The following is a 23,770-nucleotide window of genomic DNA, read 5'->3' on the forward strand; positions in this document are numbered from 1 at the left end:
TGCTTTGTAGACTTGAGTACTACCTCAGTACTCCCCATGAATCTCTGGTTAACCTCACCCCAACAAATTTTGGCCTTACACTTCCTTCTGTAGCGCATCTCGAAGTGAGGTTGGTCTATGCTGGCGTGGAAATTGTTGTTCTATGAAAGTTCCGCTAACAGAGGATATGTAACCCAACTGGAACCAAAGTCCAAAAAATATGCACGCAGCATGTCCTTGAGAGTGTGAATCGTCCTCTCGCTTTGTATGTCCGTCTGGGGGTGGAAAGCGGTGTTGAAGTGGAGACGAGTACCCATCTCTTCGTGAAACCGCTTCCAAAATCTGGAAGTGAAACGTACATCTCAGTGTGACACCACGAAGACAGACACTCTATGTCATGCCACTACCTCACGCTTGTAAATCTCGACTAGCTTCTCGGTCGATATGTTGTCCTGAATTGGGATAAAATGAGCACTCTTGGTTAACCGATCCATGATAACCCATATCAAATATACTCCATGTGCGGTCCTAGGATGTTTAGTGATGAAGTCCATAGTGATATATTTCCACTTCCACATGGGAATGTCTAGTGGCTGTATCTTGCCATGGGGCTTCTGGTGCTTTGCTTTAACCTTTCTACAGGTCAAGCATCTCTCCATGTACCAGGATATATCCCGCTTCATGCAAGGCCACTAGTAATCACGATGAAGATCTCTATACATCTTTGTCGCCCTGAGATGGATGGACAACCTGAACTTGTGGGCCTCATCAATCAGAATATGTTGTACTCCACCCCATGCAGAGTCAACAACCCACGACTCTCGTAATCAAAGGAGGCCACCTGGCCTATAATCTGCTCGCACTTTTGGTGCTCATCCTTCAGGCCCTCAACCCGCGCCTCTCTAATCTGCTCTAGTAATGGAGTAATCACTATCATCCTTAGACAAATGTCTCGAATCGGGACCACTACTGCCATGCGGCTCAGAGCATCGACCACCACATTAGCCTTGCCCGGGTGGTAAAGGATCTCATAGTCATAATCCTTCACCACATCTAACCACCGACGCTACCTCATGTTCAGATTTGACTGATCCATGGAGTACCTCAAACTCTTGTGGTCCGTGTAAATGGTACAACAGACCCTATAGAGGTAATGCCGTGAAATCTTGAGGGCGAAAACCACAGCCACCAGCTCTAAATCGTGCGTCGGATAGTTAGCCTCATGAGGTTTCAACTGCCTAAATGTGTAAGCTCTCACGTGACCTAACTGCGTCAATACCACTCCCATGTCTGTGATTGAAGCGTTACAGTAAACTACAAGGTCAAAATCAGTGCCTCGCATAACAGTTGTCTGAGAGTCTCGAAATTTGCCAAATGCTCAAGCCCCCAACAGAAGGTCACCGACTTCTTGGTTAGTCGGGTCAAGGTAACAATGATCTTGGAGAAATCCTGAATAAATCTCTAATAATAAACCGCTAGAACCAGGAAACTCCGAATCTCAGTTAGAGACCTCAGAATCTCCCACTGCATCACAACCTCTATCTTTGTCGGATCGACCAGAATACCCTTATGGTTGACAAGATTCCATAGAAACTGCACCTCGCACAACCAGAACTCACACTTGGAGAACTTTGTGAAAAGTCTCTCCCTCCTCAATGTCTCTAGCACCTCCATCAGATGCTCCTCATGCTACTCCTGAGTCTTGGAGTAAACCAAGATGTCATCAATGAAGATTACTACAGACTGATCCAACATCGGTTTGTACACATGGCTCATAAGGTCCATGAACACGGCTGAAGCGTTGGTAAGCTTAAACGACATCACCGCAAATTGGTAATGACCATAGCGAGTCCTAAAAGTTGTCTTCTGCAAGTCCTCATCCCTGAATTTCATCTGGTGATAACTCGATCGTAGATCAATCTTGGAGAACCAAGATGCACCCTGTAGCTGGTCAAATAAATCATCAATCATTGGGAGGGGGTAATAGTTTGTCACACCCCAAACCGTCAGGAAACAACGACGAAAACGTCCGGGGGCGGGTGACGTCATGCGCAGTATCACAATAATTGTATCATAGCAATCAAAGTAAACATAACCATTACATTACACTATGTATATTTACATCTGTTTGAAAACATAGTTTGTATACATCGGCATAAGCAAAAGATAAAGACGTGACTCCACAATGCTCCGTCTTCTCCAAAAGCTAGCAAAGGTACCTATCTATCGTTGCCCTGAGAATACAAGCGAATTTGAAAATGTATCAACATAAAGCTGGTGAGTTCGTAAGCATGTTCTTGTATTGAAAACTTGTCACTAAATTTGTACAGATGGTTTCTTTTCATTGTAAGTTAAATGTCGTTTGTATCGAAAACCATTGTTATCAAGTTCTGAAATATGTATGCATGCTTTCCTAGAAAATCCAATATTTTCTAACATGTTTGTTGATTACTATATGAAAAGTATGATCCGTTTGAAAACCCTGGATACCACTGGTATGTAGTGAGTATCTGTTTGGAAACCCTGGCTATCACCAGTATGTATAGAATGTTATGTTCGAAAACCCTGGCTACCACCAGTATGTATAGTATGTTCTGTTCGAAAACCCTAGTTACCACCAATATGTATAATATGTTCTGTTTGAAAACCCTGGCTACCACCAATATGTATAGTAGTTTTATTACTTAAAATAAAACCTAAGGTGTGTCCCTAGAATACCCTCCAGTAAATAGATAGGTAGTTTTACTAAATAAAATAAAACTATAGAAGAAACAAATCCCGTAAACAAAGGTTAGTTCAGGTGTGGGATTATCGGTCCCGAATAGATCTATTCACAAATTTCACGCTCTCCCTCCAGGAGACTGTGGTTATACTAAAGGTGAGGATTTATTGGTACCCCGAAAGGCATAACGAAGATAGGTCTCATAATCCTCTATTAAATAGTTTATGTATGGTTCGGTTGTTATCGAGTTCGAAATCGTTTGTAATGGTGTAGAGTATAAATAATTTTACACAAAATAATTATTTAGTAAGATACTCTAGTTTTGTGTTCGTAGAAATGGATAAACTAAATCTGTCATAGTTTCTATGTTTGACTATGTATGTAGTTTAAATCTGTAATATTGATAATGAAATCCCCAAACTATACCTATTATAGTTTGAATGGTTTGTTACGTTCATGTACTATTCTAAAAACTATGCAATTAAGTTTAGAAAAACATCCCTTATGCTCCGCATATTACGAAAGGGATAAAGTATCTAAATGTTTGATTTAAAACCATTGTAATTGCATCAGTTTTTATCTTTTGAAAACCATTATGTTTAGCTTGTAATCCCCCCTGAAAACGTTTTAAAATCTCTAAAAGCGTAGGGGTATGAACTCATTGTTTAACGTAGGATTCGAGTGTTGGATTAATGTCTAAGTCCATAACTATAATTGGTAAGACTTGACCCGACCCGGCATGGTCCATTTGGGTTGCATGGCATCATGCACTTGGATAGACTATAATGAGAGAAATAAGACACTTATGGTTATTAATATATTATAAGTTCTAGTATATTAATAATAAGAATAATAAGATTATTTAATTAGTATAGATCAAGAATTAATCTAGGATTAATTAAGTGATCAAAAGAAGACTAATTAAATATATGGGCTGATTGTGTAAATCATCCATGCTTGTATAGTGGGCTAATGCTCCATGGATAATCAAGTTGGGCTAAAACCCATAGGATGGTCCATGGATGCTCCATGGTGTATTTGAACCCATGGATCCAAGGAAATGGAAAGTCATGACAATTAGGGTTTACCCTAATTGTAACACTATATAAAGATCTTATTCTTGACAAAATCGGCCACTAGTGTGAGACAAGAAAGGGCTAGCCGATTTTCATGAAGTGTAGAATTCTCTCAAGTTATTCCAAGTGTATTTGGTGTTGTGTGAACCATTTGAGGTGTCACAGTTGGGGCACTAGGCACTCAAGCTTCATGAAGACTTTCTACATCAAAGAGGTATGTATTCTATCTTGTTACACTCATTGTTTTGTATGCTAGATTAGGATAATACCTTGGAAGTTCTTATTTGCATGTATAATAGAGAAAACATAGATCCAAGGTATTTAGGGTTGCATGTACACTTAGTAGTGTTAGAATGATCAAAACCCAACAGTGGTATCAGAGCCTAGGTTTGTTTTCTTGTTATACTTGCAAAACTACTTAAAAAAATCGAATTTCTTGCTGTCTGATCATCAGACTCGGCGAGTCCATCAGAAGACTCGGCGATTCCATGCCTAAAAAGTGATGAAATCGATCCAACTTGCTGAGTTGGTTCATGCACTCGACGAGTTGGACCCCCAGACAGCATAAACTCGACTTTTTTGGCTAGAAATGGACTAGGAACATTACCCTAAGTTGTTTTTGAACTTATAAACTTGTTTTTGATGTGGTAATGTTCATGCTAATCCAATTTCAAAGATAATTGTCAATAGATTCATATTTTGTATTAGTTTAAGGTGTAGACTAATTACATGAAAAAGTTTGATTTGAATTATCTTGTTCTTATGATTTGCTTAGATTAATAGAAAGTTGAGTGAAATAGTTGTTTTCAATCCAAATTAATCTAAGAGGTGATTCTAAAATGTGTTTTTGTAACTTGTACTCAAGTTATATGAAAAGTCACATTTAAGTTTCATAAAACTCATAAAAGTTGGCAAAGGTTACAAAATGAAGAGTCTAGTTCTAATTAAATGGTGTTATGACTCCATAATTTGTCCTCAAGTTATGGAGGACCAAGAGTCTCTTCATTAAATAATAAATAAATAAATAAAGTGTAACCTTAATTAATTCCATAAGTTATAAAATAAAGAAACGTTAATTCTTTTATTAGTTTAAAGTCTTCCATAACTTGTCCTCAAGTTATGGAACTTGAAGAGTTTTTGGATTAAAACTACTTTAAACACATAAGTTATGGAATTAATTAGTTTTAAATAGTTTCAAAACTTGCCCTCAAGTTTTGGAATTTGTAAAGTTTTCTCTTATGAATACTTTAATTCCAAGTTAGCCCTTAGAATTTTAAAAGTTAAAATTCAGCCCTTATACTTTATAATATTATAAGTTAATAATAATATATATATATATATATATATATATATATATATATATATATATATATATATATATATATATATGTATGTATAAGAGTAAAGTCAGTCTTACCGCTAGTACGCCTCATTCACGAAGCCGGTCTATAAGGTGGGTATAAGGTTGTTGCCTATAAAATGGAAACTTAATGGGTGTCCACTCTCACCCACCGCTTGCTTGACTGGTGGAGGGTCGTTAGCCGAACGGGTTTGACAGGACTATAATTCTCTCTTCATTAAAAGTATTAATGATAAATACTAAGTAACTAAACTCTTAACAATACCCAATCTTAGTTACTTAGGAAAATGTGAATAAGGTGCTAATCCATGAAATTACACTTTGCACTTTGTTTAAGTCGGTTAGTGGAGCGTGTGTGGTTAACCGGCACACTAACTCGTATTTAACAAGGTAGGCAAAGGGTAACTTAATGTTTATCATAGTATCGATGGAGCGTGTGTGGTTAACCGGCACATCGATTGAGGGGTAAACACTTAAGGGTACCAAGTAATTTGCATGGTTACTTCACACCTTGTTTTGTGATCCTCGGCATCCCAGTCACAAAACCTGAAGGGCACACTCGAGATTGAAACATTCCATTGAACAGTTCAATGAATCTCAAAGATATAGGAGTTTCAAAACCAATTAAAACCTAATAATACATTTTGTTTATCTTGGTGGAAATTGGTGAATCGTCATTCACCTACCTTCAAATATTTTATAGCTTGGATTACGGCATACGTCTTCTTAGTTATAAAATAGTTTGTTGGGTCCTAGCCTTAATATTTCATATTGGGTGTCATATTAAGGACTTTAAAATTCAACTATCTTGAATATCTCCCACAACATGTCTGGTTTAGACATTTATGATCTTCCCAAATCTCTTGGAACAAGCTTTCCTAAATGAAGATGATGTCCCTTGGAAATCATACTTCATTCACCTCCTCCAATTATTCTCCCCAACCCACAAGTTCTTGAAAAGTTTAAGGTCACTTAAGCCCTATTGGCAAGGCAAGGTCTAGGTGTGATCACATCTTGGAGATGTAGTCATATATTGACAAGCCGGGAGAGTTGGGTGTCAAACTCTTCAGAAAGTTGGTGGTTCAATCACTTTCTAAGTCACATAGTGAGTTCCTTTGGGACACCTATGAAACAGACTATGACAAGACCCTTAATGATCTTATCTATTTTTTAAGATCAACTTCCTTAAAACTTGATGGACATTGACAATAGTGACACAGGAAATCCAGAAAAGCATTCTCTTCCCAATGGAAAGGGATCTGCCATAGTCAACTTGGTTGACCAAATGGTAAAGAGAAAAGCTAAGTCTGTAATAGTCCCGTGTACCATTATCAAAGGGTCCATATGTTTATATTGCCAAAGAAAGGGGCATTGGTTGCAAAGCTGCCAAATCTACCTAAGGATGTTAAAGTCAATAAGTTTGACTCTACTTCAAGTAAAGTCCACTATCTAACTCTGTTAAGTTTGTACTCTGAGATTCTTGATACATGATGTCACTGGGTCACATGGTGATGTTTTAAGAATCAAAGAAAAGTGAAGAAACTGAAAGAAAGAATATGCTGAATCTGATGGCATAGATGGATTTCTATCGCGTAGTTTGAAGATCAGATTCTTGAGCTACTTCTTAGGAGTTATGAGATATTGCTTAGGAATAGATAACAACAAGTTTTCATATGGATTGTAAGGATAAGTTTTTCCGCAAAGTTTTAAAAATAAAAGAAAATTTTTGATTTTATTTATTTTAAAATATCCTTACAATGGCATTTGAGGAAAAATTGTTGCTTATATGATTCCATTAATAGCAAGAGTGGAAGTATGAAATTGATTCTTTCATTTGTGGTAATGTCAAAATTTACCAAATAAGGAAAGATTCTCATCACCCAAGTTTCATTTGGATCGGAACTTGGAATTATGCAAGTTGTATAGCATGATGAATGAGAACTTTCAAGTATTGGAAAAATTAAGACTAATTACTCGGTCACATGGATGTGTGAGTCAAGTAAAGGACTAAGGGATCGAGTACACATTCTTATGCACTGATTAAATCCACCACAAAAGATTGATAAGACTATTCGTCATAGTTTATTAAAGCTCAGTAAATATGATTATACTTACAAGCTTAAGTGTAACTCTGAGACATTGGAAAAGGTTCCAATGTATGGCAGAGCGAATAAGAAGAATCAAATTAGGCAGAAGGATAAAAGTTTCTCAAATCTGAAAAGATGGGAGAGTACTTTAGTATCAATTTTGTTATCATCTTAATGATTAAGAAACCATAGCACAATTAGTTCTCTAAGGAAATCTTAGTGTATTCTTATGACTAAGAAGAGGAACTTGAATTGTTGAAATGGTTAAATCAAGAAGATGAGTCATACTTCGTTCCAATACAAGTCTTAGAGTCATACTCCAAGATTGTAACTTGAGTGACATGTCTTAAAGAAGGTTTAAAACACTTGTCAAATGTAAGAGTAAAAGTTTTCTACTCTTGTACATTTGAAATTGGTAAGTTGTGATGTTTTGGATAAAACAAAGACCAACTAAGGCCAATTATGTGAAGTGTTTGTCTTGATTAGAATCCGCACTATCTCTTGGATGTTTGACAAGGGAGTCGTACATGTGAAGAGGACAGTGGGAGTGTTAAAGGTCTTGAAAGTCTCAAGAACTAATCAAGAATAAAACCTGAAGTTCTTCACTAGCACACGACTTGAGGTTTATAACCTATCGTGTTGACATATTCTGTGCCCATTCCAGTTAAAGTTGGATTTGCATATGAGTTCTTAGAGTTTTCAATTGGTTGCACAACAACTTGGAAGCAATGGCAGGCCCTTGAGCTGCCAGGTGGCAAGAAATTAAGATTGAGTTCAATCCATATGAGTTTGGATTTGTCATTATCCTTGTCTTGTGACTATAGTTTTGACAATTCACATGGATAAGAACACATACACCATTAAATCTAAGTGTCATAAGGTTTCTCTCTGATTCATGAAAATGATGGTGAGGAAACACTTTCACTAAGTAGATTTTAGCTAGATAGCAATTGTGATATTTGCATTCTCAAAGTCGTTAGTGGAGCGTGTGTGGTTTACCCGCACACTAACCTGGACTTGTGAGAAGTGGCAAAAATTTCTAACCATTATGATTACGGCATCCCTCTTCATAATTGTTTAAACACACAAGTGCGCTGTCTAAGAGAAGGTGTATGATTTTGATAAAGTTTTATCAAAACAATCTAGTATCAGAAATCTGAACTTTGGTAAGAAAGTCAGCTGATTTCTAAGTACATGTCAAAGCTAGTGGAAGCATAAGTGTTTTGCTAATAATCATCATGTTAGTGGGAGCATGATAATTATGATAAGTATTGCAAGTTAGCAATGTTAATTATAGAAAACAAAAGGTTTCAATTGGGAAAAGTTGTTTTGCTATAATTAAGGGAGAGGAAATTATACTTCATCTCAAATCTATAAGCTTAGATCGTGAGGTTTTAATCATTTAGTCAAGGATATATATATATATATATATATATATATATATATATATATATATATATATATATATATATATATATATATATATATATATATATATATGAATTTCATGTTGGAATGGCTCAACATAAGGAAATTCTGTATATGGGTCCATTATTTGCGTTCTAAAATTCGATTATGATTACGGCATCCCTTTTCATAATCTGAATTATGAGAACTTGGCAAATTGAAATGGAAATGTTATAGCAAAAGACTAGTTTAGTCTTTATGTGAGACATCATGGATCGTGTCCCAGATGCTTCGGATATAGGATCGATTACATGTGCTATATTCATCCTTTCTAAAATTTTCAAATGCCTGGGGCATTAAGAAGGGAAAAAGGTTTAGAACTGGATATGACTAAAATGATTAAACAATTGTCGAGGACAATCTAAGGTTTACCAAAGATTGGTTGCTCAAGGACAGTTGCAAGTATAGTGATAATTCTAGAAGGATCGTATTGACATAATCTGTAAGGAGGCAACTCTTGCTCAGAAGTGATAGTCAAAATGGAATCTGGAAATGTTTCAAAGTTAGAAATTATTCAATCTGTGTAAGATTAGGAAACTTAATGCAAGAAGGATGTTTCCAAGGAGTTGATCTCCTTTGGAATGCTCTGTAATGATTGTTGCCAAGTCTTTTTGACTTTGTGCATAATCATTACAAGAAGATCAATGCATATAGGTTTAGAATCTAACATGAATTTGGAATTCTTGCATTTGCAGTAAGGATTTGGGAGTGTGAAAAGAGAATCATTGAAGTTATGTTCAATTGATCTAGTTCACAAAGTAAAGATCATAGACAAACATAGTATGCATACTTGGTGTGTGGCATGACTAGTGTTTAGAAAACATAGTGTACATGCTTGGAGCATGGGACAACTATTGTTTTAAATTCAAGAATAAAGTTGATAGCTGAAACAGTATACAATGAATAATGTGTAATCATATGGTGATAAATAAAAGGTGTTTTATTTATGTTCATAGGTTTTGATACCATATTGGATTCAATTATTCTTGTGTTTCATTTTGCATGTTTTGACTTCCAGAATAAACTAGGTTATTCTTCCGGAATGACTAAGTTATTCAAACCATCCACAGTCGGTCATATGTTGGAAGTAGATATGAATCAAGACTGTCATAGGTTGGCTTGTAGAGGTCTAAGATGTTGGACAAAGGGCTACAACAATCATGAGTGCTCATAAGTTTTGAGTATTGGATTCAACCCGCGCTCATTGGAATCACTTCATGGATTTTATCACGAGTGATCATGAGACGATAATATCTTATATTCTTCAAACCTAGAGATATGAGTTGTTACTATGAGTTGGTTGTACATTTCTTGCACGAAAACTCATTCAGTAACTCGGTGTTATAAAACGGGCCTTTGTGTATGATTCAACAAGTAGTAGAACAAGCCATATGAGTCAAAGTTTACCTTCGGGATAAAAGCGATATCTATGGGCCCCTCGATGATTTGATGATGACAAATGGAAGTGCTCGGCCGGGCCAGGACTGATTTGATTTGTTCAATTAGTCAGTCGTCATAAATCGGAAATCGGGAAACAACAAATGGACAGACAGAATGATTATAATCCATGTCTCAGTCCATATGATATCTAGAATGGAGGAATATATGATCCCTTATCTAATGGACAAGTCATTGACAAAGGTCAGAGTTCATCTGCAAGGTCAGAGTTCGACAGAAGCTTTTGAGAGCTTCGATTGCCAGTTGGTTCCTGAAGTCATACGCAATAATAGTTTTAGACTTATCCAAGTGGGAGACTGTTGGATTAATGTCTAAGTCCATAACTATAATTGGTAAGACTTGACTCGACCCGACATGGTCCATTTGGGTTGCATGGCATCATGCACTTGGATAGACTATAATGAGAGAAATAAGACACTTATGTTTATTAATATATTATAATTTCTAGTATATTAATAATAAGAATAATAAGATTATTTAATTAGTATTGATCAAGAATTAATCTAGGATTAATTAAGTGATCAAAAGAAGACTAATTAAATATATGGGTTGATTGTGAAAATCATCCATACTTGTATAGTGGGCTAATGCTCCATGGATAATCAAGTTGGGCTAAAACCCATAGGATGGTCCATGGATGCTCCATGGTGTATTTGAACCCATGGATCCAAGGAAATGGAAAGTCATGACAATTAGGGTTTACCCTAATTGTAACACTATATAAAGATCTTATTCTTGACAAAATCGGCCACTAGTGTGAGAGAAGAAAGGGCTAGCCGATTTTCATGAAGTGTAGAATTCTCTCAAGTTATTCCAAGTGTATTTGGTGTTGTGTGAACCATTTGAGGTGTCACATTTGGGGCACTAGGCACTCAAGCTTCATGAAGACTTTCTACATCAAAGAGGTATGTATTCTATCTTGTTACACTCATTGTTTTGTATGCTAGATTAGGATAATACCTTGGAAGTTCTTATTTGAATGTATAATAGAGAAAACATAGATCCAAGGTATGTAGGGTTGCATGTACACTTAGTAGTGTTAGAATGCTCAAAACCCAACATCGAGTCTACGATCGGTATGAGTGTTGAGTGTCAACGGAAGTTTTGCACACAAGTGGGTCCTACTAACATATAGTAACACATATATGTATTAGATTAGGGTATTCCATGAATAATCATGATGGAAAACCACCCTAATGACTTGGAAATGCTTGAACTAATTGTCGGAGCCATAAATGATCGAACGAGGGAGGTGTATGGCCACAAACTCAAGGGTTTTATGTGTGTGCGGCCAAAGGGGTGTGTGTGGCTGCACACATGAGTGTGTGGCCGTACAGAGGGTGTGTGCGGCCGTACACTCTTCATTTATGCTCCAAAAGTCGATTTTCAAGTGTTTTAAGGCTCAAATCAAGTCCAACTAGAAGATAGGGGGCCAAACTCTCACTTTGGAGGGTCTTTGAGGTGTGTATGGCCACCTTATAAAGGTGTGCGGCCGTACACCTTCAAGTGATGAAGAACACGATGAACATGAAGATTTTTAGGCTTAGATCAAGGTGTCTTACTAGTATAACAAGCAAATGATGGAGTACTTCACGTTTTTTAGGCCCTTGGAGTGTTCTTGGATGAGGATTCTAAAGAGAGAAACTAGAGAGAGAAAGTAGAGTACAGCCAAAAGAAAGGAATGAGTTAAGGGGGTCACGCTCTAAATATAGAGGTGAGTGTGTGGCTAGAGGATAGGTGTGCGGCCGCATACCCATGTGTGCGGCCGTACACACCTCTCAGGAGGGTGTATGGCCCGGTTTTGTCCCTATAAGACTTGTTGACTCATTCTTAATCTCATTCCCGACTGTACTCAAGCTTAGAACAGTTAAAGGAACCCTTAAACGACATTTAAAGGTGTCAGAATCGATTTTAATGTTGATAAAACCGACTAATCGTACAGAATAAAAGTTTCAGGTTGTCACATCATCCCCCCATTAGAGGGAATTTTGTCCCGGAATTCAAAAATAAAGGTAGAAATCATGAATTTGGAAAAAGATGGGGATACTTTTGTTTCATTGAATCCTCTCACTCTCAAGTGAATTCAGGTCCGCGCTTGGCATTCCAGCGACTTTCACTACCGGGATGCGGCTTTGCTTTGTTCGCTTGACCTCCTGGTCCATGATTTTGATTGTCTCTTCCATGAAGTTCACGTTTTCGTTGATTTCAATCTCGTCGAGGGGGATCGTAAGAGTTTCATCGGATAAGCACTTTTTAAGATTCGAGACGTGGAAGATAGGATGAATGTTACTAAGCTCTTGAGGTAAACGGAGTTTGTACGCTACGGGACCGATCCTAGCAAGGATATCGAAAGGTCCCATGTATGTTGGATTTAGGTTTCCACGCTTTCCAAAGTGTATCATACCTTTCCAGGGCAAGACCTTCAGCAAAACACGGTCTCCGACCTGAAATTTCAAGGGTTTTCATCGTTTATCGGCATAGCTTTTTTGTCTGTTTCGTGAGACTTTTAGTCGTAATTGGCCACCAATATAGTTTCTTGAGATCATGGTACATCTTGTCTGATCCTGGGTGAACGGAGTATCTTGTCTTGTGAGCTTCATTCATGACAACCTCTCTATATCCACCGAACTCTGGGGTCGATATCCAATTCATAAAATGGCAGACTCCGTTTCACTTGATCTCTAAGCTCTTCTCTATTCCTCTCAAGGCTTAATCTGCCACGTTCTATGGTTTTAGGGCTTCCAGCTGAGCCTCTTTGATTTTTGCAGATAATTGGGAATGGATAGTCATCATAAGTGCTTTCACACTGCGACCTGAGTACTCTTTTCGGCTGAGATCGTCTGCTACCACATTGGCCTTGCCGGGATGGTAGCATATTTCACACTCATAATCACAGAGTAGATCTACCCATCGCCGTTGTCTCATATTCAACTCCTTGGGGTCAAAGATGTGTTGCGCGATTTTATGGTCAGTAAAAATCGTGCACTTGGTTCCGTAAAGGTAATGTCTCCATATTTTTTTATTGCAAAGACCACTGCTCCCAACTCCAGGTCGTGGGATGTATAATTGACCTCGTGTGCTTTCAGCTGCCTTGAGGCATAAGCAATAACTTTTTGTCACACCCCCAAACTGAACGGCGGAAACGTCCGCGGGCTCTTGTGACTCAAATTGAATACCATCACAATGAATACACATGAATCATAACACGAATCATCACCATGCATTGGAATATTACAACTGATATTGTTTACATTTAGTACATTGTTTTAAACATTACAATTCCATAACATAGACTGTCTGATAGATACTTATTCTTCGGCTTACCTGTTACCTGAGAATACAAGTTATTTTGGAAAAACGTCAACATATGAAATGTTGGTGAGTTCATAAGTAATGTTATGGAAAAATGATTTTTGTGAAGTTTGAAAAAACCCAGAAAATCCGATATTTTCTGAAAAGAGTATTTGTTTACAAAAAGTGTGAAGATCCGTAAATATGCTTGTCGATTTTGAAAACATGTATAATTGTTGAACTTTGTATACATCACATAGGTGAAAATGTTGAACTTTCCTGGAAAACCCGATGTTTTCCCAATACGCAAATTACATGACTTGTTTATTGTTATACCGATACGACGAATGTTTTTGATTACCCAGGTGACATCGGATTAACTAGGGTTTGTGAGTTGTTACAATCACGCATTAATGAAAATGACTAGTTTATAACTACAGGTTACGAATGATCCATAAGGCGTCGTCCGTACTACTCACATAATCCAACAACCCTGACTTCTCTTGACTAACGCCACGAATCTGTTTACTTGAATTCTCATTAGCCGGTCAACCGAGGAGACAGGAGGGTACAAAGCCCCCTTTATTTCCATAAGTTATTCAAGGCTATTGGGAATGCGAAAGGCACTTGGCCCAACTCGCATTTGACTTCTCGACCACACTAGCAGTACTAATGGACCATTAGGGCCCAATAGCACAATAGAGCTATTGAAAGTCCTTTTACATGAAATTGGGTCATTGGAGGCCCATTAACATGTAAGCGCATTCCCTTTGGGCCCAAAGATCAGGTTATTGGGCTACCAAGGCCCAACAAGCATGATTTGAAACTTTCAAGCCCAAAGTTTGAATGTTGACTCATCATAGTTATCGTGTGTTTATCGAAATACTTTGGTTTATTGATTTTTGTTTTGTTACTGATTCGAGACCGAATTAATTCGTTTTGTAACGATATTTGTTGTTGAGAGTGTATCTGTTTTTCCATTTTGTTAGTAGTCATGGATCTTGTATTTTGTCTTAGTGAATTAATTTGTTTAAAAGTAAGATTTTTACCTTTTCACAATCTTTCTTTTATAAAAATAGCACTTTTAGTCCTTTATATAAAAGAATTTCATTTTAGTCCTTAAAACATTATTTTGACACTTTTGTATCTTAAACTTGTTGAAAAGACATTTTTAACTCAAATTTATTTTGTAAACAGCTTTAGCCCTTCCAGAATGATGTTTTCTCGGTTAAAACCCCCAGTTTCGCAACTTTTATAGTTTTGGCCCAAAATAGAAATTTTTTACATTTTTGATCCTTTTTGAATTTGAAAAGCATTTTTGACCTGTGAAATAGTTTTAATACACTTCAAATCACCTGCTTTACAGAAAATTGCATTTTCAGCCCCTCAAACTTAGAAATCTCGCATTTTGAGGCTTATTGGGCCGAAAAGCCCAAATCTAGCCCATTAGGTTCAAAATTTACACTTTAAGTCCCTTAAAATGTGGTTGTTCAGAAAAATTATTATAGAAACTGTTTGGAACCTTTTGACCCTCCAGAAACTATAAATTTGTCGGTTGTACCCTATGTTTTGTATTTTTGACATTTTAAGCCCTAAAATGTGTTTTATGTTAGGATATGTTCATCCTAACCTCATAAACTATTTTTGTTGACTTCATTAGTGTATAATAACTTAAGATATGTTTATTTCCTTTCTCATGCCTTAGATCTCGGTTTTTACACACTTTTTGATAACATATTCATCACAAAACACATGATATCACACACATACATGCATCAAATCAAACATAGCATACATTTACACATAGATCTACACATTTAATTGTATTCTCCCCCATAAAACTCATAAAAACCAAAAAGGAAGGGGTATGAAACTCACCTTGGGTGTGGTTTCAGTTTTGGAAGGAAAAGATGAAGAAGAATTCGATCCTAGCAACCTTTCTTGGAGGATCTCAAACTTGGATGCTTCTAAGGTGCAAGATCATGAGTTTGAATGAATTAAGAGATGATTCTTGAATGAAAGGAAATAGCTAGATTATGGATCTAACATCAACTTACCTTAGATGATGTGTTTATGGGTTAAATCTCATTGAAAGCTTACTTAATCTCGAAAATATAGAGAGGAGTGGAGAGAGTTTTCTTGAGAGAATTGAGAGTGATGTGTGTGTGTATTTGTTTGGATTCGGCCGAGAGGGAGAGAGGGAGAAGAAGAGAGAGTGAGCTTGCATGGAAAGATGAGAAGTGCATGGATGTTTGAAGTGTAATGCCTAGTTATCCCCCATACAAAAATGATGTGGCATGCAAGAAGTCAACTCTTCCCTTTCTCTTGGGCTTGGGCCGAGATTTGGAGAGAAAAAGGAAGGAATTGGGCCCTTAAATTCCTAAGTCCAAATCATAGCTAATTTAGATAGCTATTGGCCCAAAATAGATCAAGTAATGATTTTTATGGCCCATTAGGGCTAATTAGGTTATTTATGGCCCAATGAGGTTCATTTAAATATTTTGTTTCATTATATGCCCAATATGAAAATATTAAAATAAATGAAAGTGGGTACAATTTGAGCCCATTCAAGAGCTTTAATCCCATGATATTCCAATTGGAAGCTTATTGGTCCATTGGGCCCAATAAGGAAGTCCTAGTCCAAAATTGACTTAAACAAGGACTTCTAGGGTTTCCAATTATTTGTTGACTATTTGTAGTGCTTGTATGAATTGTTTGATTGAAATTTTGTTGTTATAGAGTAAGCATCATGCATGCTTTCATGTTTTTGATTCATAGTTGACATAAGTGTTGTAGTTACAAGGCACCAAGATAAGTGTGTTGCATAGTGTCTGCTTCAATGTCTGAAATGCATTGTCTTGTTTCTCACTCCAACAAAAGGGTACACCTTTCTGTGTAAGAGTGGTTAAGGGTTTGGCAATTCTGGAGAAATTCTGGATGAACCTGCGATAATAGCCAGCAAGACCCAAGAATTAACGGATTTTCGTGGGCGTCTTTGGTGCTGACCAGTTCTCTATCGCTTTGATTTTGGATGGGTCCACGTGTATGCCTTCCTCGCTTACCACGTGACCTAGGAAGGTTACTTTTCGAATCCAGAATTCACACTTGGAGAATTTAGCGTATAGCCTCTCTGTTCTTAGAGTTTCCAGCACTAATCTCAAATGCTATTTGTGATCATCCTTGCTTCTGGAATACACAAGTATATCATCGATGAACACGATGAGGAACTTGTCCAGGAAAGGACAGTACATCCGATTCATCAGGTCCATGAATACTACCAGTGCGTTAGTTAGACTGAATGGCATTACTACAAACTCGTAGTGACCATACCGAGTCCGGAAGGTTGTTTTAGGAACATCAATCTTGTGGACTCGTAGCTGATGGTACCCTGATCTGAGGTCTATTTTGGAGAAATAGTTGGCTCCTTGAAGTTGATCGAAGAGGTCATCGATTTGAGGAAGAGGGTAAAGATTTTTGATGGTGAGTTTGTTTAGTTCGCGGTAGTCAATGCACATCCGAAAAGATCAATCCTTCTTTTTCAAAAATAGAACCGAGGCTCCCCAGGGTGAGGAATTCGGTCTGATGAATCTTTTGCTGAGCAGCTCGTTGAGCTGGCTGGATAACTCTTGCATTTCTGCTGGCGCTAGGCGATAAAGGGATTTTGGTACGAGGGTAGTTCCAGGGATTAAGTCGATGCGAAACTCGACTTGGCGCTCAGGAGGGATTCCCGGAAGCTCTTCAGGAAAGACATAACTTCCTGCTTCTCGTTAACAACATAGGCTAGGAAGGCATGACACTCCTTTCGCAAAAGTTTTTGGGCTTTGATGCATGAGATGATACAGAGGTTTGAGCTGAATTTATCACCATAGATCATAAGGGTTTCTCCAGAGGGAAGATTGAGGCGGATGACTTTTTCGTAACAGAGGATATCAACATGATTTGGGCTCAGCCAATTCATGCCAATGATAAACATTGAAGCTTTTTATGGAAATTGGCATAAGGTCGATGGGAAAGGAATGATCGTTTAGGGTAATGGTACAGCCTACGAATATGTCGATAGTGCTCTCTTTCTCACCGTTAGCCATTTCGACGGTAAATATTTCGGTTAGGATTTGAGGTTTACATTTGAGTAGATGTTTAAATGCATGGCTAATAAAACTTCTCTACGTACCAGAATCGAAAAGAATGCATGCATAAGAGTTGTCGAGGAGGAATGTACCCGTAACAACGGTAGGGTCAACAACTGCCTCCTCTTGCCCCATCGCTAGAACTCTTTTGGTGTTGCCAGTTGTTGTTTCCTTGGGGCAATTTCTTTTATAATGTTCGAGCTCCCCAAAGCCATAACAGGCATGACTAACACCTGCTCCAGGTGCCTGATTGGTTGGCTGGACTGGTGCTTTGCAGAACCGAGCAATGTGTCCCTTTTTGCCACTGATTTTGCATGACATCTCACGACACTGCCCATGATGATGAAAGTTACACTTGTCGCACCTTGGCAGATTTCCAACATATCCACTGGTAGGTTCTTGAATTGTAGGTGCAACGGCATGAGTAGTGGCAGCGTGGACTGTCACCGTATGTTGTTTATTGGAAAGCTCTTGCGAAGACTGGCCTTTTTGATGGTTCCAAAACTTTCTTTTCTCGGCACTCCCTTTCACTGGTTCGAGAGCGGCTGTTACTTTATCCAGATCAACCCCGTGATCTATGAAAGTCTTCGCCAGGCACATGGCGCTGTCATAAATGATTGGCCTGGCAGCCAAGACATTCCCTTGGGTTGGGGGCGTCAATCCCCAAATGTATCTCTTTATCTTCTTGCTTTCCGGGTCGACCATTCCCATGCAAAGAAGTGCTAGGTCTTTAAACCTAAAAGTGTAGGCAACAATGTCGGAACCCTTCATTTTCAAGTGCCCCCTGGGCAGTACTTTGCGAGCATGAGCTCCTTCAAGCTCTCCCAACCCATAACATTTGCTACTGGCAGGGTTAGGGATTTGACCCAACTATTCCACCAGGTCAACGCTATGTTGGTGAAAGTGCAAGTTGCAAATTTCATCTTGTTGGCTTCAGAACAGGAACAAATTTCGAAGATAGACTCGATCTTCTCGAACCATCAAGTCAGGGCTATAACACCTCCGTTGTCGTCGAAGGACGTAAGTTTTGCATTCATGAAGACTTTATAGGAGCAGTCCTTCTGATGCCCCTGACTACCTTCATGATTTTGGGAATTATTACTGCTCCCGGAACCACCAGGGCCACCAGAATTTATCTGTGACAAAGCAGCAGTCATAGCGGTAGTAACGGCTACCTGGAACATATCGGGATCGATCTGAGGAGGTGGTGGTGGTGTTAGATCCGTTGAGGAATTGTTGTTGTTTTTGTTGGGTCTTTTCTTTGGAGCCATCTCGTTCTATATCAGGAAGAAGAAGATGATAAGTTCCTTTGACTTTAGCATCAAGAGATATAAAACAAGGTATATCTCTATCTGATAGATAAAGCGTTCTATTAAGTGATAAACAAGGAAGGATTACTAATGCAATAAATCAATCGCTAAGAAAGAATGAGTAGCAACACCTGGAATGAATTTCTACAATGTATTTGACTCTGGCTAAAATACTCCTATAGTATTTTATGTTGGATGCTTTGTTCTATCCATATCTTATGGTAGGAATACTTGGTAAGTTTTAGGCCTGCTGCAACACCATAGTCAATCCCAAGCACATGTTGGTCATGTCTCGAATGAATATAGTTGATAAGGCTATATCGATATCTTGTGCGGCGAGAGTGTGTGGCCAGAGGGGTGTGTGCAGCTGCACATAGGAGTGTGTAGCCATACAGAGGGTGTGTGCGGTCATACACAGGGGTGTGCAGCGGTACACTCTTCATTTATGCTCCAAAAGTCAATTTTCAAGTGTTTTAAGGATCAAATCAAGTCCAACTAGAAGATAGGGGCCAAACTCTCACTTTGGAGGGTCTTTAAGGTGTGTACGACCATCTTTTGAAGGTGTGCGGCCGTACACCTTCAAGTGATGAAGAACATGAAGAGTTTTAGGCTTAGATCGAGGTGTCTTACCAGTATAAAAAGCTAAATGATGGAGTACTTCCCGCTTTTGAGGCCATTGGAGTGTTCTTGGAAGAGGATTCTAGAGAGAGAAACTAGAGCGAGAAAGTAGAGTGCAGCCAAAAGAAAGGAACGAGTGAAGGGGTCACCCTCTATATATAGAGGTGAGTGTGTGGCTGGAGGATGGGTGTGCGGCCTTACACACCTCTCAGGATGGTGTATGGCCCGGTTTTGTCCCTATACGACTTGTTGATTCATTCTTAATCTCATTCTCGGCTGTACTCAAGCTTAGAACACTTAAACGAACCCTTAAACGACGTTAAAAGGTGACGAAATCGAGTTTAATATTGATAAAACCGACTAATCATATAGAATAAAAGTTTCGGGTTGTCACATAGTTCTTCATAGTTACCTTATTCAACTCCCATCCTTCTTCTTCATAAACAGGATCGATGCTCCCCATGATGAACTACTCAGCCTGATAAATCCCTTGTCTAGCAGCTCTTGCAGCTGCGTTATTATAACTCCTGCATCTTGGGAGGAGACGACCGATATGGTGCCTTGGCTAATGGAGCCGCACCAGGGACTAGGTCAATCCTGAACTCAACCTGTCTCTCCGGGGGTATCCTAGGAAAGTACTCCAGGATTACATTCGGGTACTCTCGCACTACTAGTACATCATTTACTGTCGCCTTACCCTTATCTCGGGTATCCATAGTATAGGCGACATACCTTGTGCAACCCTGCTGAAGGTAACGCCTCGCTCTCGCTGCTAAACATACCGTCAGCCCACGTTACGACCTCTCTCCTTGAATCACTATCCCTCCCCCACTAGGAGTCCAAACTCTCACTAGCTACTGCTCACAGTCGATCACTGACACATTAGGGCTCAACCAGTCCATACCCACTATAAGCTTATTCCGTCGCAGGGGAATGGGGACCAAATCCACGCAAAACTGCTCGTCAAACAATTGTAGTGTGCATCCCCGGTGCAACCTCGCAACCTGAACGATCCTATCATCTGCTATCTCCACATCCAGTGGGCAATCCAGCTCCACTAGAGACTCTACGAATCATTGGCTAAGTGCGAGCGACACAAAATATCGGGTAACCCCTAATTAAAACTGTACCAAAGCTAATATACCGTTCACTAAAACGATCCTGTAAAAAAACAAGTAAACATAAGAAATAATCAATACAAATAAAGAGATAAGGAGAAGATACATACTCGTAATGACATCAGGAGTTGCATGCGCCTCCTCTGCTGTCAACTAGAAGGATCTGCTCTTCGCCACGGGTGCCTCTGTCCAGCCCTAACGGCCATCTGTAATCCTCAATGTAGCAGCGGCGGGTGCCACCACCTTCCCTTCTGCTGCTAAAATTGGACATGGGGACCATTTGTGGCCCCTCTGATTGTACTAAAAGAAAATCAGATCAGCTGATGTGATGGTGGTGCTAGCAGTACAATCCTTGCTGACATGTCCAGTTCGGGTGCACTTGAAGCAACCCGAATTACCCGCCCTACACAGCCCATCATTCCCCTGGCACACTTGCCGTAGCGGCCTCAGCTCTGCTGGCCCTTCTCCTGGGAATCTACCTTGGGCTTTTTACCCGAGCCCTCCATGCAAGACACCGACTCTGGCTTCCTCTTCCTCTCCATCTCTAAATCAGTCTTTGTTTCTCACAAGCCCTAGCAATCATATCCTCTAACATCTTGCAGCTGGAGCGGCTCAAAAATTGGCAGATATCACTCCAAACATCTCATGATATCGAGCCTTCTTCATTTCCTCATCCGCCACATATTGTGGAACAAGAAGGGACCTCTCCCTAAACCTGGCGGTGATCTTCGCCACTATCTTTGTCGTTTGCTCAAGATCTTTGAACTCCCTAACTAATTGTTCCCCCTCAATGAAGGTGCAAACTCGACCGTGAACCTAGCCGAAAAATCACTCCAGGTCATCGCATCTAAAACCGCATCATCCTAATGGCTCGTCCGACCTCCTCCCACCAATCGAATGCCCTATCCTTCAGAAGACAGGACGCAAGTCGAACCTTATCCCCCTCGGGACATCTACTAGTGTGGAATACGTTGGCGACGTCTGCCAACCATATGGTACTCGCAATGGGGTCCTGAGCCCCATGGTAATCGGGAGCTCCACAGGCCCTGAACTCCCTGAATATCAGTGTGCGTGCCCCTAGCATGGTCGCCATCTCAGTAGAATGCATGCAACCTCTCATTAAGTATCTCCAAGATGCCCTCCTTGACCAAACCAAAGATCACAAGAGTGTGGTCTAGAATGTTGCGTGTGATCTCAGACGAGATGAACTCTCTCGTCTGCTCATCAAGCTGCTTGGCCCCAGAGCCAGAGCCTGATCCCTCACCAATGCCTGAAGTATTGGCTGGCCTACTGCATAGTGTCACCATACTGAAAATAAACCAAAACAAACATCAGCATACTCATCATATCTCGAGGTATCTAACACACTACAAGTTTCCTGGATTCATCTCATCCTTCCGTGATTCAAGTACGGATCCTCTGCTTTTAGTAGTACGGGCCCATACTACCGTTCACATCTATCTGTACTTTCCTCAAGAACTGCCTTGACTCCACCAAGTACCTTCTACTACTACGCCATCAGTTGTATAAGAAGTCCCTGCTATCTCCCCTAACTCACTCGCGAATACTATTACATATTACTAAGACTAGATAATTCTTCGAATGAGAGGTCCTACCCTATAACAGTTGGACTCAAACAAGAGTTGCACAATAGAGCTAGATCTAACCTTCTAAAATTATTTATTCCTTGCAATATGTAACTCAACATATTCGTTTACTAGTTAGTAAAAGATAACTAGAATTCCTAAAAGCACAAAGCAAGCAGCATTCGAGCATCGAGTAAACATAATCAAGCATATCTCATACAGGCCATCCCTGACTAATCTGTACTAGCATGCAGTTCATAAAGCTGAGATACATATAACAGGCATATAAGGCATCCTTCCTAGATCTTTAGCCCTAATCTAGCATGCAGTTTTTATAAAACTGATACACATATAATAGGCATATAAGGCATCCTTCCTAGATCCTTAGTCCTACTCTAGCATGCAGTTCTCATAACATATCATAACATAAACTTGTATTGGTAATTTGGGAGTACTTACTTATGCTCGGTTAATTGCATACACCACACCCTTTTTCTTTTTAAAATTCTTTTCACTTTTCAAAGTTCTTTTTATAAAATGATTTTCTTTATAAAATTTTCATACCAATTCCTTAGTTTGAGTTCAGACATACCCGAGAGTGTGCCCGAATCCCTCAAACCAAGGCTTTGATACCAACTTGAAACATCCCCAAAATACGGTCCAAAAATTACATTTTAAATCATTTAAAAAACACCATATTTCTGGTGGATTAGTGTCTAAGTCCATAACTATTTTGGTGTGTACTTGACCCAATGGTGCATGGTCCTTTTGGGTTACCTTCACCAAAGCAACTTGATAGGATGAATTATGGAGAGAAAGGATTAAATATGATTTATTAATATATTATGGGAATAATATATTAAAGGAGAAATCATATTGTTTAATTAATATTAGTCAATAATTAATTGGTAATTAGTTTTGTGACTAAAAGAGATTAATTAAACTTAAGGGACTAGAATTGTAATTATAAGATAATTGCAATTTGGGCCATGGATTGTCTTAAATCAAGAGGTGGACGAATTCTTATGGGAAGCCCATAAGGAAATCGTCCAAGGGCTTGATTAAAGGAGTCCATGGGTTGCTTAGGGCTTAAGCAACCAAATTAGGGTTTCCTTGTTAGATAACTCTAATAGCCTCACTATATAAAGACCCCTTATGCCTCAAAAACGTGGACAAGCATCCTTCTAGGGTTTTCACATGGTTTTTGTGAGCCTCCATCCTCTCTCCTCTTCATCCTCTTGCTTATGGTGTTTGTGAACCATTAGAGGAGTGACACTTGTGACTTTAAGCCTTCCAAAGTCAATTCAAAGGAGGAATTGGGATTGTTATTACTACATAACAATCAAGGTAACTTTATAAACCTATTCTAATATCTAATATGATTACTTGTATGCTAGAAGTAGGGTTTATAGTCTTGGATTCAAAGCATGTACAATAGAGAAACCTATATCCAAGCATTAGGGTTTGTATGAGCACATAGGATGTCTTATAACCAAAACCCATCAGTGGTATCAGAGACTTGATTGGTTTCTATTGTATTGATGCTTGATATATCTGAAAAATTCGTTTTT

This window comes from Lactuca sativa, chromosome 2 (genome assembly GCF_002870075.4).
Source record: "Lactuca sativa cultivar Salinas chromosome 2, Lsat_Salinas_v11, whole genome shotgun sequence".
Classification (NCBI taxonomy): domain Eukaryota; kingdom Viridiplantae; phylum Streptophyta; class Magnoliopsida; order Asterales; family Asteraceae; genus Lactuca; species Lactuca sativa.